The sequence below is a fragment of the Lissotriton vulgaris genome, unplaced genomic scaffold, assembly GCF_964263255.1.
Source record: "Lissotriton vulgaris unplaced genomic scaffold, aLisVul1.2 SCAFFOLD_1548, whole genome shotgun sequence".
In the NCBI taxonomy this organism is placed as follows: Eukaryota; Metazoa; Chordata; class Amphibia; order Caudata; family Salamandridae; genus Lissotriton; species Lissotriton vulgaris.
In genome coordinates this window covers 256,032-270,541 of record NW_028251404.1, presented here as the reverse complement: position 1 = coordinate 270,541, position 14,510 = coordinate 256,032, and the positions used below count along the sequence as shown (strand labels likewise).

General features: G+C 49.1%; 1 long non-coding RNA gene across 1 annotated transcript in view; it reads right to left on the bottom strand.

The window, feature by feature from the left end:
* LOC147662910 (uncharacterized) overlaps window positions 1-14,510 on the bottom strand; it is a 69,118-nt gene that overhangs the window by 33,808 nt on the left and 20,800 nt on the right. Inside the window, exon 2 of the long non-coding RNA XR_015305471.1 lies at window positions 11,643-11,669. This is a non-coding gene — a long non-coding RNA (uncharacterized LOC147662910). The remainder of the gene's footprint in view (window positions 1-11,642; window positions 11,670-14,510) is intronic.

The following is a 14,510-nucleotide window of genomic DNA, read 5'->3' as shown; positions in this document are numbered from 1 at the left end:
CTGGGGCGGCGAACCCACGCTGGATGAGAACGGGGACCCACTTGGCGGACCCTCCCCCCAGGCAAGACGAAGAGGGCTCCGACCGGAGAGGCGGCCACTTGTAGACGGACCCCCCACCCGGCGGCGGAGTGATCCCCGGGGCACTGCCGGGGCGGCCCGGGCGGAGGTGCTGCAGACCAGGCGACCCTGCCAATGTCCGGAGGGGTGCGAACCCGCACTGGGACCGGAGGTGCCCCGCTGAAGGGAAAAACGGACAAGCTGCAAAACAAAATGGCCACCAACCAACTAACCGCGAGGCTGGACAGCGTGCTGGCGGCAGTGGAGCGCATGGAACAGTCGCTCCAACTGACTAGAACTTCCTTGGAGTCCAAGATCGACGGTGTGGCCGTGGACCTCACCCACCTCAGAGATGATCACAGGAAGCTGTCCGATCGGACCAAAACTCTGGAGGGCGCGGTGAAGGAAATTGAACCCAAAGTCACCCAGACGGACAGGCACGTGCAGGACCTCCTTAACAGAGTGGAGTTCCTAGAGGATCGGGCCGAGGACGCGGAAGGGAGGGCGAGACGCAACAACATCAGGCTCGTAGGGGTCCCGGAAAAATGGGAAGGAAACCACCCTGCCCAGCATGTCGAGGACTGGCTCAGGACCCTGCTGCCCGAGGACACGCTCTCGCCCCACTTTGTGGTGGAGCGGGCGCACCGAGTGCAGACGAGGCCCCACACAACCGGCTCTAATCCAAGACCGCTGCTCTTCCGGATACTGAATTACAGGGACCGGGACACGGTGCTGAGGGAAGCCAGACGCCTGGGCGAAATCCGGATAGACAATGCCACAATAATGTTCTTCCCTGACTACACCATCCAAGTGCCAGCCTACCAACTACCGTAGCATTTCAATATAGGTAATTACTATATTTACCTTCTTTCAATAGCCATCTAAATCTCAGACCCATGCTGTGATAATGGCCATAGCTCATGATGAGTAAGCCAATTCTGTCTTTATTTTTGCCCATAGTGTATTTATTGATCCCATTGATATGGGACATCCACTACACGGTCATCATATGCCTATATAAAGAACAAACTCCATCAGCTACATTCACACATCTTATGTGGAACTATAAGGTACGGAGATGGCACTATCATTTTTATGATCTGTGGTATACTATATCAGTCATTTGTGTCGTATAGTTGGCACTTATCCCTCAATTCTTGTCGGTCTTCCATCGTACTCATTTGTCCACTAGTCGGTGGCTTGTATCTGGAAGTTAATAGAAATCGCCTGAGATCCTTGAGGGTCTAAACGTTATCATGCACGTGTGATATAAGTAGTATCCTGAGACTAAGTTATTCAGTGGTTACATCCTGTATGAGCATTCATATTCTGTGTTCAATTCTTCTAAAACTTTAGTAATCTCTGCAGTGTCATCCACATGTTATGAGCAGGATATTGAGCCAATGTGTTTAAACATAGACGAATAATTCGGTATGACCACCCGTTTAATAATGTTAATTCTATCAATAGGATTCTCTTCATCCAAAACTATTCCGTAAATGCATAACTATCGCATGAAGAGTTCACCTTGAGTGTCTTTGCTGCATGGATAGAGTTCTACTGTTGTAAGTATACCATTGTAAATTGAGTACTGTTTTCTAAAGGTCCTTTATGACATCATTCCAACGAACAGTAAAAAGAACCTGTAAACCTATGCATACTTATTATTTGCTAACAGCTCAAAAGACACAGTCTGAACTTCACATATTAAGAAGTGATTCTACTTCAGTTTATAAATAGAAGCCTGAGTGTATTCCTCTTCATTGTGAGAGGATGCCCTCTACGACCAAGGGGCGCAATTCTTCGTTGAGTCAGATACTGTACAACCGTCAGACATTATTTTGCTTATCAAAGGCGTTGAGTGTATAAAACAATAGTCATGGTCAGTCTTTAAGTTAGGAATGATGTTTTAATCATGTTAGCTATAATAAATAAAAAGGTTGTTGTTGCAAATTCTATGAATGTTCAGATAACATAGATATTTTTTATAACTATGTTTCAGGAATTAAACTGTGTCTCCTGAAGAAGGCGGTCCCCTGCCGAAACGCGCGTCGAGTTTTTATGCTTGTTTTATTAATTCTGTGATTACTTGTATGTTTTTGTCAATATATTCCTTTACCTTGTGGAATATGGATTTTATGTTAACCCTTTATGATTATTGTATGTAATTTTGACAAGATATTTAAATACCCATCATATTGTTTGACCTTCTGGTCATGCCTAATATGATTTTTAAATATACTGAATAAAAATACATTTTTTATATAACTTTGACAATCCTTTTCTACTGCTCCTTCTTGATAACTGGCCTGACTTATTTGTTCACTCATATACCTAGACGTCCTAGGAATTTTTTCGCATCTGTTCTTCCCTGACTACACCATCCAAGTGCAGCGCCAAAGACAAAACTTTATGGAGGTGAAGCGGCGGCTCCGCACCGCGGGCCTTAAATACTCCTTGCTATTCCCGGCAAAACTGAGAGTGTTGGCGGGGGACAAGACTCACTTCTTCAGCACCCCCGAGGAGGTCGGTGAGTGGCTGGATGAGGGCACGGACACGACACCCAGACAGGCACGGGGGGGCGAGGAGAGGCGGAGGCCGCGCGGGCCGCGGCGCCGCCGCAGGAATAGGGCGCAGCAACCTCAGTGCCATGAAGAGGGGTCCCGACATTCTCCTCCAATGAACCAAATGCTCCAAGAGCAGCGGGACGCGCTCCTGAGGGTCACCCAGCTGAGTGCTTCGCCATCCCAGGAAGCGGCCCTGGAAGACGGTCAACAGACAATTCCTAGTGATGAAGATGAAGCCATATATGGGATTCCCAACTCACAGATATCAGTGGACCTACCGAACGTTACACCGCAAACTGCTGACCTGTTTCATTGACCCGGTGGGAGTCATCTGTGCAATGCTTGCCGTGGCGGCGGAGGTGGTGACAGGAACTGACAGGACACTGAGGCGAGGCTGCTGCCAGACACCGCTGGGGACGCCTGCGCCCCCCCCTGTCTGCCGCTTGGACAGAGGATAGCCAGAACAGTGAGTACTGCTCCCAATGGTGCTGATGGCCCGGGGGTGTGGGGCGGTGGGGCTGTCTCCTGACCTGTATACATCATGTGCCACCACTGATCGCTGGCCACGGTCAATGGGGAACCATTCCCGTTGGGGGCCCGGAAGGCACGTTGGGCCGCCTCATACTCCCCCCTTGCCGGGACCGACATGAGCGAGGCCCCTCATGGATCGGATGGCGCCACGTTCCGGAACCTTGGCATTGGCTGCCAGTCACCCATCTCATATGGCTCAGGGAAGGAACTTGATCCCTCTCCTTGACCGCACATTTGAACTGCCGAGACTGTGCCTAGTACACGTTACCCCATAGATTAGAAGAGTTGTCCCTCTCGCTCGAGAGTATGGACGGTGGCCCGTTTCGCCACTGCCCTTTTGGTATTTTAGTGGGACCTACCCGCAGCTGGTTTTTGTTGTTATTTGTTTGCCCCTTCCCTAATGTCTTCCTGAACATTGCAGAGTGTGCCGAGGGGGGTGGTTGTGGGAGAGCTGGGACAGAGGATGCATTGGGCCCTCGGGGGGCTGCTGTTCGTAAATATGGTGGGGGGGAGTTTACATTGCTCAAATGGCCGCGATAACGATATGCACCTGGAACATCAGAGGCATGCACACACCCGCGCGCCGTTACCAGATACATTCCTACTTGAAAAGGCAACGGGTGCACATTGCGCTCCTGCAGGAGACGCATTTGAACGGGGCGGAGGTGACAGCGCTGCGCCGTAGATGGAGAGGTCAGCTATATGCCACCGAATACTCCTCGTTTGCCCGTGGGGCGCTACTGTGGGTGAAACCGGGCACTCCCTTCACAATGACAGATGTCCTCACAGACCCGGAGGGGAGATACGTGCTGGTGAGAGGCCACCTGGATGGGCAACCAGTAGTTCTGGCGTCCGTTTACTCACCAAACACAGATCAAGGGGGCTTTCTGGCGCGTATATCGGAGAAGTTGGCGCCCTGGCACGGTGTTCCCTGGATACTGGGGGGGGGATTACAACACGGTACTGGATCCCATGTTGGACCGCTCGGCCCCGCCCAGGCCGGACGCAGCGTCCCTGGGGGCCACGAGAGCACTCACACAATGGGCGACGCAGTGGGATTTGAAAGATGCATGGCGCGCACACAACCCCAACTCCAGATACCACTATACTCTTACTACTCGGGGGCCCACACGCTACACGTCCGCCTCGATCGATACATGGTGTCATCAGATCTGCTTCCACACATCACAGACTCTCACTACCTTGGCCGAACACACTCGGATCATAATCCACACACGCTGAGCATAGCATGGGAACGCCCACGCCCGCCCATCCCCACATGGTGCTTGCAACCTGCCTTACTGCTGGACGCCCCATTCCGAGACTCCCTGCAGGCTTGCGTAACACAATACTTCATAGACAACTCGGGCACAGCGTCCTCCCCGCGGGTTGAATGGGACGCCTTTAAGGTGGTGATACGGGGACACTGTCTGGGCGCACAGGGGAGCATGCAGAAAACGCTAGAAGCTGACTTACACAGGGTGGAGGCAGATCTGCTCCGCTGGGAACAGGAAGCGGTGGCCGGGCCAGGTGACAGATTAAACGAGGCCCGAGCGGAACACGCGGCATTACTAGAACGACTGAGACACATCAACTATGCGGCACACTCGGCGCGCGTACACCAACACAGTGACAGGCCCGGAAGGCTGCTGGCCTGGCTAGTCAGGCAAGAGAGCCGCACGGAGCCGGTGTCAGCCATCCGAAACACTGAGGGAGAGACAGTATACACGCAGAATAAGATACACCAAGCCTTTGTGAAACACTACCAAGCCCTTTATAAGTCCCAGTTGGGGGTCCCCTCGGCGCACATTGCAGATTACCTTGCAGAGATACAACTGCCTTCCCTCACGGACGCACAACAGGGGGACCTGGGTGCGCCGTTCACACAGGAGGAGATGCGAGAGGCCGTTTTTGCCTTATCCAATGGCAAATCCCCCGGCCCAGATGGCTTGCCTGCCGAATTTTTCGAAGCATGCTCGGACACACTGATCCCGGAACTGCTTAAGGTTTATGACGCTGCTATTGAGGAATCGGCGCTCCCGGACACGCTTAATGAGGCCAATCTTGTCTCACTGCTGAAGCCAGGCTGAGATGGCACATGCATGGGGTCATACAGGCCATTAGCCATGTTGAACACCGACTATAAAATTTTCACCTCCTTGCTGGCCCGACGCCTAGCCCTAGAGGTCCCGAATCTGGTGCATGAAGACCAGAATGGATTCATGCCAGCGAGAAGCACCTCCCGTAACATACGCCGTCTATTCCGAGTTCAGGAAGCTGCCACGTTGCACTGGCCGAGATCGGGATGCCTAGTATTGGACCTAGAGAAGGCCTTCGACTCTGTGGAGTGGCCCTTTCTGGGGGCGGTGCTGGACAGATTTGGCGTGGGCGATGCCTTCGCGGACATGGTCGGATTACTCTACCAGCGGCCCAGTGTCCGAGTGAGAACGGGCGGGCTGTTATCGGAGGCGGTGAGGGTGCGCAGAGGCACCCGGCTGGGCTGCCCCCTGTCACCCCTTCTTTTCTCCCTGGCCATAGAGCCCCTGGCGGCATTGTTGCGGGACAGGGGAGCAGGTTGGGGGATCCCACTGGCTGACGGGGTACACACAGTTTCACTGTACGCTGACGACCTGCTGCTGTATGTACGGGATCTTACCGCGGTGCCGGACACACTGTCAGACATCTTCCAGACGTTTGAAGAAGCATCGGGTCTTAGGGTCAATTGGACCAAGTCCGGGGTATACTCATTTAGTCCGGACCTGCAGGAGTGTAGTGTGCACCTCGGAGGCGCTCGACTCACATGGTACCCCACTGCCTTCAAGTACCTCGGGATGTATATATATAGGGACCCACAAAACATACTGGAGGGCAATCTGGTGCGCGCTGTCTCCTCGCTCCGGGCCCAGATGGCCTTCTGGAAAACTCTGCCGCTGAACGTACCCAGCAGGGTCGCTTTATCCAAAATGATAGCTCTGCCCAGGCTCCTGTATCACTTTGCAAACCTCCCACTGTATGTTCCCGTCAAGATATTACGCAACCTGGAATCAATGCTCCGCAGCCTGATCTGGAATACTGGGAACCCCCGTGTGGCCCTGGCAAAGCTGTACTCGCCGACTGCGGAGGGAGGGCTGGCCGTCCCTAATATGGAGCTGTATTACCTGGCTGCGCAGCTGCAGTGGGTGACGCACTGGCTCAGTGGGCCACATCTTGACGATACGGCCACTGCCGACTACCAATGGACCCACGCGCAGGTCTGCGCCCTGTTTCATCCTTTGACCAAGGGGCCCCGCCCTCTGCCCCTACATATGGCCGTGGCCCGTAAGTGCTTCATCCGCAGCTTAAAACTGACCCGGGCGGTCAGGCCATATGCCCCTGCACTCCCCCTGATGGGCAACACCTGGAGGGGTGGGACAGTGACATCCCGGGTTCTGGAGAGCTGGTCCGCGGCTGGGGTGGAAACCATGGGTGACCTCTATGCAGACGGGGCCATGCTCCCATTTGCTGAGCTGTCGGAGAGCTCGGGCCTGCCGGCGGGGCAATTCCTGCTCCACGCGTTCATACTGCGGGAATACACGGAGTCCTGGGGAGATATCCAGGAGGAGCCACCGGTTCACCATCTCATGCAATACCTACACGTCATGGGCAACGGCTCCCACATCATTCGCTGGCTGGCACAGGCCCTCCTCATACACACACAAAAACCCACACAATCACTTAGAGACAAATGGGCAGTCCACCGAGGGAGGGACTGGACGGACAAGAATTGGACACTGGTTCTGGCCAGCCCCGTGAACATCCCTCGTAACTCCCGCTTCCGCACCATTCAGCTGTACATCCTGCACCAGGCATATCTATCGCCAGATAGAATCAACAGGTACTTCGTGCTTAATACTGCCGCCTGTCCTAGATGTGACCTGTTGGACGCAGACATCTTGCACATGCTCTGGCAGTGTCCCTCACTAGCCATTTACTGGGGGGAGGTGACATCTCTCCTGACACACAGCACGGGCCCGGGGCTACCACACACGTGGGAGGCTTGTATACTTGGGCTATACAAAAGAACCAAACTCAACAGGGCACAGGCTAGGTTCTGGGATCTAGGCCTCATCACAGCAAAACGGCTGCTCACCAAGCACTGGAAACGGAGGGAGCCGCCACACCCCAAACACTGGTATGCATCCTTCACCAACTGGGCTCGAGCAGAAAGTACAGCACTACACCGGGAGGAGATAGCGGGCTTACGGCAGTTCCCAATAGCGCAACTCTGGGATGACATCCTGAGGTCCCTCCAAGGGGAGGGCACGGCCAGAGGGCTCGCATAGGGACCGCCACGAATGAGATGCAATGCTGGGGTAGCAGTGGCGGAGACAAGCAGGCCGCTTTCCCCCCCCCTTTTTTCACAAGACCCCTGCCCACCGAGCGCATTGGAGGCGAGGCGCACGCGGCTTGCAAGTAGCAGACCCCCCCGGATGCATCCGTGATGGACTGGAACATACTCCTGGCCCCTCTCCTAGGCATCGCTCCCGCAGGCACACTCTCCCTTCCCGCCCCCATCCCACATACATCCCCATGTTCACTGTTTTTGGACTCATGTTTCCCGAACGAAGCTATGACTCCATTACACATCGCACTTGGAAGATGTGCCAGGCCCCATGACCGCCCATAGGCCCGGACCGGGGCGCCATCTCCCGAACTCACAACATGGCTGCACCACTTCCCAGACAGGCGCGTCACGCACTCTTTTGACGGCCTGTGGGGCCTTACTGCTCTCGATGGCTGTTATATGCTACAACCACGACAAGCCGCGCACACGCACTGACAACCCCATTCCAATGCCGCACCCCCAGGGTCTGACGCTTCACTTTATGGGGTTCAGAGTTGTGGACACTGGTCAGATGCGCGACAACACAGCCGAAGTTAGGGACACACCAATGAGAACTGAACTGTTATGTTTTGCAGTGTTACATTGTTTATTTCTAAAAGTTAAAGAAAAAATGGAAAAATAAGACGTAATTTACGGATGTAACTGTCTATTGAGCAAGTTCGACGTGAAAATGGTACTTTAACCCCGCTCACTGGGGGCACAATCGTGAGAACGGTGCACTTATCCCCGTGCTCCCTTACTCTCGCGATGCACCGTATTGTTGCAGCCGGCCCGATGGGTTGTAGGCTCTGCTATATGTACTGCTCTTTAACGCACTAATAAACGTCTTACAAAAAAAAAAAAAATGGCAATAGCACTCACAATTAGGAAGGGACGCCCTCGGCAAGTCCCTTCCTAGTTGTGAGTCGCTAACTCTATTTTGCGGGTCGATAATAGATTAGCGACTCGCAAAATAGGGTTAGTACATTGCCCATACGTTTTTGGCAGTGGCAAACGGCCCTAATGGCCCTTTGCGACCGCAAAAAACAGTCGTACATCTGGCCATCTATATCCAGATGACTATTTAGCTTTGATGTGATTTTGTGCATTGGTCTTGCGTTCCTACTCTTTTGTACTGTTGTTTCAGGTCATATTTGGGATTGGGAAACATTGCCTCAAAAATATCCTGTTTTTTTTAGTTCATCAATGCCATCAAGTTTAAGTTAGTTGAGCTCTCATAAACCTATACCATGATTAGAAAAATCCACTTGAACTATGATTTTGACTTTCTCACAGCTGTTCTCGCAAAACAAATGCCAGGCACTACTGTATCACGCATTACGGAAGTGATCACTCAGTCTCTTATGCAAGAGCATGGTCCACTCCACTCCACTCCAAGGAATGTCTCTAAACCCCTCTGGCTGCCTTATTATGAATCAACTATTGACCTAGATGACTATTGCACCACTGCTGGTCTCATCTGGCTGTACCTGAATTTAAAGTTATTTCACAACCCCAACAGTATCTAAAACATCATAACCTTTTAGAAAGGCGCCGGTCTGATTTTCGTTTGAGCATAGGACAGAACTGTATTAGTTTTAACTCTTGATAAAACCTTGTCAGCATCAGATGATGGAGATACTTCTCTAAGGGCTCCTTTGGTTCTGTCTACTGTGTTGATGCTCATCTGTGAACTGTGGCCCATGTGTCTCACTCCACTCCTCATTAATTTGAATACTTTCTCTTTCATAAGAGAACGTTTTGTAAGGTTAAACCATAGTCATCCACCAATGCTCTTGTCGATTTTTGTGTGTCCCAGAGATCAGTACTGTCTGTCCTATTCAATATCTTCATAAAAACCCTATTTTGCATCCTACATCATTGAGGTACATTATTCCATTCCAATGCGGGTGGCAAGCAGATTACATCCAATGATCCTCTGAATTACTTTGGCTCCTTAATGATAGGATTGAAACATCTAATAATCCTCCATTAAAGTTTTCATAAAAGGATTGCTAGTGCTAAGATCAACGCCAAATAGGACTATGCAAATTCATTACAGAGGGGGGTCTCTCCAAATTCAATGGTTGCAGGAGGCACATAATGCTCCTGCCAGTCTGGTCTGCACACTCAAAGAGAGTAGCAGATTTTCCATTGGACTAGAATCACTGCATTGGCTGCCATGAGGCAAAAAGATCAATTTCTAACTATGCCCAGTTCCAAATGAGTGGTTAGAATTGTTCCAACACACTATCAGAAAAAGTTTATCCTACTAAGGATTTTGGATGACAAAATTGTTTGATTGCTGGCTGTCCTACGTATAATGAGAGGTGACGGGAGGTTCACCCATTTCGGCCCTTGTTTGCAGAATAATTTGTCCCTAGGGCAACCCCAGACTCCTTAGCTTCTGGCAATGTCCAAAGACTTTATCCCTACAGTGTTTCATCACAGTGCCCTGAGACTATGGGCCCCATTAGTATGGCGGGCAGACTTTGACCGTCCACCATACCCTCGGGAACTGGGACCGCCCGCTGAGGGTGCGGGGGTCCCGCACTCCCGATTTGCATGAGCCCGCCACACTGGTGGGCGCATTTGGGCATCTGCAACATTGCGGCGGGCGGTGCAGAGAGCACCGCCCGCCGCAATGCCACAGAGGCAGGTTGTGCATTTCAATGCACAACGTGACAGCCACCGCGCAGTGCCTGCCACGTTCTTCATTCCCCCATGTGCACCCCCCACCCCCCGGAGTCCCTGTGGGCCCGCAACAGGCCCCCCAAGCAGACTCCTCATGCATTTCCATGGCGTCAATGCCGCCACGGAAAGGCATGTACTAGGCCACATAGTAATATGGCTGGCGGTGTCTGTCAGACACCACCACCATATTGAAACCTTTTCCGCCCGGTCGACATGTCGACCGGGCGGAAAAGAGGCGGACGGTCTCTCCGTTGGCCGCGGACGCCCCAGCCATTGTGATATGGCAGGTGTCTTTTCTGCAGGGATGGCGGGCAGATTGCCCCCGCTGAGCCGGCGGTGACTACCGCCGACCCAGCGGGGGCAATCCGTCCGCCATCCTAATGGGGCCCTAAGTTCTCGACCCTTTTGAACATGTGTATTTTTATCTTTTTCGAATGATATTATTTACTCTCACAGTGAGATGCCTAGAGACAATTTGCCTAATGGTTTTAGGCATTTTTATCACTAAAATGTTTGTTTTGAACTACCTTGGACTGCAAAACTTGTTTATTTCCTAATTGTAAAGTTGTTTTGGTGATGTAGTGTCACACAGACTTTACTCAAGGGAATGCCTTGCTGGTTTGTCCCGGCTATCAAGGGTAATCTTGGGATTCCTAGAAGAACCCTGTATACTTTTAAGCAGCATTGAGTTTTGACTTTGTGGAAGCATAGTAGCAGCTCTTCTGAAGACTCAGGCTTCTCTCACATCCAGTTTAACTACCTGGTTTATGACATCCATATTCTGAACAAAAATATAGGTTTCTAATGACAATTTTCGACAACATACTTTACAATACATTGTTCTAAAGCAACACGTACACTGACAATGTCCACTGCAACCTAAATGACTTAGCTGCCGAACAATTGATTCACTTTGGAAAATAGAACTATTTATACAATTGTTTACCAGCCAGTCATGTTCCACACACCATGCAATGGCTGACCCATACACGAACACTGCCAGGGCCTGCGGTCCTGTAATCTGCAACAGCAATGGAAAGCGAGAACTGCACCTCAGCATGCTGCAACTGAACACCCTCTTTCTTGAATGACATTAATTGCATTATTATTACTCAGTCACAAGGCTTGCAATTCCTCATTGTACACTAGAGATGCTTGTTCTTATATCTCTAAAAGGCTTGATTTGAATATATACCTCTGCCTGACTTCACTGAGCTATTGTAAAAAAGGGATTACCCATGCTAGACATTGGGCAACCTGCACAATGGGGGAAGAGGAGCGAAGGAAGGGGGAAAGGAGGCGAGGGACGAAGCTAAGACTCAGGGAATGGAAGATAGAGTATCTGTGGGGTGAGGGAAAAACATAGATTGAAAGGAATTCGAGTGGAATAGAGAGTGATAGGGAGAACTAGAAACAAACAAGAAATGTACCTTCTTCCATTACTTGTTGCTTGGAATCTAAAAACAAACAAAAACACAACATGTCAGGTTATTTATAGAGAGAATATTGTAGAGATTGAGTTTATACAACAAACAGTACTGTAGTGTTGTTCCTATATTCCCAATAGGCTCTGAGCATTGGAATAACATCTCCTATAGAATTGACGTAGGACTAAGGTCGACTGGGTCTCTATAGAATATATTAAACTTAATAGTGAGTGCAAGCTCGCTCAGAGCTCACTCGAAACTTTCTCAAATAAACAAAAAGGGATTCGTTTCTGACAACCGCTTAAACATGACAACTTTGTTTCCCCAAGAATAAGAAATGTATCTTCAGAGTCGTGGAACAATAAATAGATATTTTACTCAGTCAATCGTGCATGCTTCATTTCATCAGAGGTGCAGAAAAATAGAGAGATGGGCGTTTTCAATAAAAGTATTTATTGAACAGTCTTCTTTCTCATGCAGAAGAAATTAACTGCTACAATCGTAATACTGGCTGTAAAGTATAATTCGTACAGCAAGAATAATATTATAAAATATTACTGTAAAAGCCTGGTACGGTTTCTAAGCCATAAAATACATACAAAAATAACAGTGACTAAAAGTACTCAACTGGTGCTTCTAAAATACGCCTACCCCGATGTACCTAACCTAAGTCTAGTACGAGGGAAGAAGTAAGTGTGGTATAGGTTTACTATTCTTTGCCAAGAATCTATCCAAGATTTCTCTTAGGGTCTAATCAGCTCAGTACCTTGGTTTTAGAATGAAGTAGGTCTGGTATCTCTGTCTCGAGACTCTATTTCCCAACACCCCGCAAGGGGAGCCTGGAAACACTGGAGCTGGATTCTCGCTGAGAGAAAGGCAGCCTCTCCATCAGTACGTAAGCTGGAGGGTCGACGTCCTTTGCCACTTGCTGTAGCAAGCTGCGTCGGGCAAGTAGATAGTTGAACTGCTCCGAACCACTGTGTCTTGCTAGAGCAAGTGAAGGCAAATTTATACCTTGAAGGTGTCTAGTTTGACGTAAAGTCGGACATAATAACGTCATCAAAGAAGCCCAAAGGAATGGTATTTCTTTGAAAACTCCATGAGTTCTTGGACAAATCAATATTCAAGCAAGGGGAGGTTCCCTAGCAGCTCAAGCCGATTTTCCAAGAAATCGTTGTGGCTTTTTGAAACTGGTGGAAGTAGCCATGCCTGTATTTGGACTGCATAGGCTATGTCTAAATATGGGTATGATTTCTATGCTTATATTAGGGCAATGTGAATTGTATCCATACAAGGGCATGAATCGGGAAAATTACACTCGGGTCCTAAAACGCTATACAACAGTACCTGCTGCTCCTCCTTCCCTCTCTATGTTTCTCCTCCCCATCTCTTCCTCCCATCACTCTGGCACATGGGTTACATGTACATATCACACCAAGACATTAAAATGATGTACTTTCCACTAGAATTGTCTTTCTAAAATGTACTTTTCAACACTAGCTGAGCACAACACACCTGACCATTCTGAATTCCATGAATGTTAGGCGCCAAACAGTTTTGACTTTGTGTTTTTCGAAAAAAAGCTCCTGGCAAGTCTGAGGTATCTCTCAAATATAGTTTAAAAATCTGGGGACCTATAACTGCATTCTGAACAAACGTATGAATAAAGAAGAGTAGATCTCTCATGAATATTTGCAGCACCGATGATTTACAATAAATTCTTTTAATGTAACATGCACACTGGTAATGTTCAATGCAACATTAATGAGCAAATTGCATGATAAACATTTGATTCATTTTGCCAAAAGGGAGCCATGTTCCACCCACCATGCAGATTGCAGCAGTGACTGACTGATACATGCAAATTATATCAGTGACTGACTGAAGCATGCCGATTGCAGCAGTGACTGATTGACGCATGCAGATTCCAGCAGTGACTTACTGATGCATGCAGATTATAGCAGTGACTGACTGATGCATGCAGATTGTAGCAGTGACTGACTGATGCATGCAGATTATAGCAGTGACTGACTGATGCATGCAGATTGCAGCAGTGACTGACTGATGCATGCAGATTATAGCAGTGACTGACTGAAGCATACAGTTTGCAGCAGTGACTGACTGATGCATGCAGATTGCAGCAGTGACTGACTGATGCATGCAGATTGCAGCAGTGACGGACTGATGCATGCAGATTATAGCAGTGACTAACTGATGCATGCAGATTGCAGCAGTGACTGACTGATGCATGCAGATTGCAGCAGTGACGGACTGATGCATGCAGATTGCAGCAGTGACTGACTGATGCATGCAGATGATAGCGGTGACTGACAGATGCATTTTAACCCTGCGGATGAGTGCAGATGAAAGGTTTCTGTTGACAAGATTTAGATTTGGGATTTTATTTAGATTATTAAGTTTCCCGGTTATTAATGATTGGTCTACCTGTTTATGTAAATGCCCGTGTGACAATACCTCCACTCAATCAGACATTCATATTTTATTCTTTTGTAAATATTACACTGTACCGAGGAGAAGGTGGATCATTCCCATTTTAAAATATTTGGATTTTAGACAATGAAGACTTGCCTTCCTAGCCATTCAGAAACTGGAAGACATATTCTCAGTGGCATCTGTTTCTGTATTTCTTAGAAATGTTTTTCATTCAAGACAAACAATAACTGTTTAATCATAATACTTTTTAGATATGAGTCCCTGTACTTTTTAATCAATTTATTGTTTTGATTGACATATGTAAATAGACTATGAATTGTGTTTTTCTTTTAATGTACATTTATGGTTGTCAAAGATTTATAACCGAATAAAGTCTATCTGACTGACTGACAGATGCATGCAGATGATAGCGGTGAC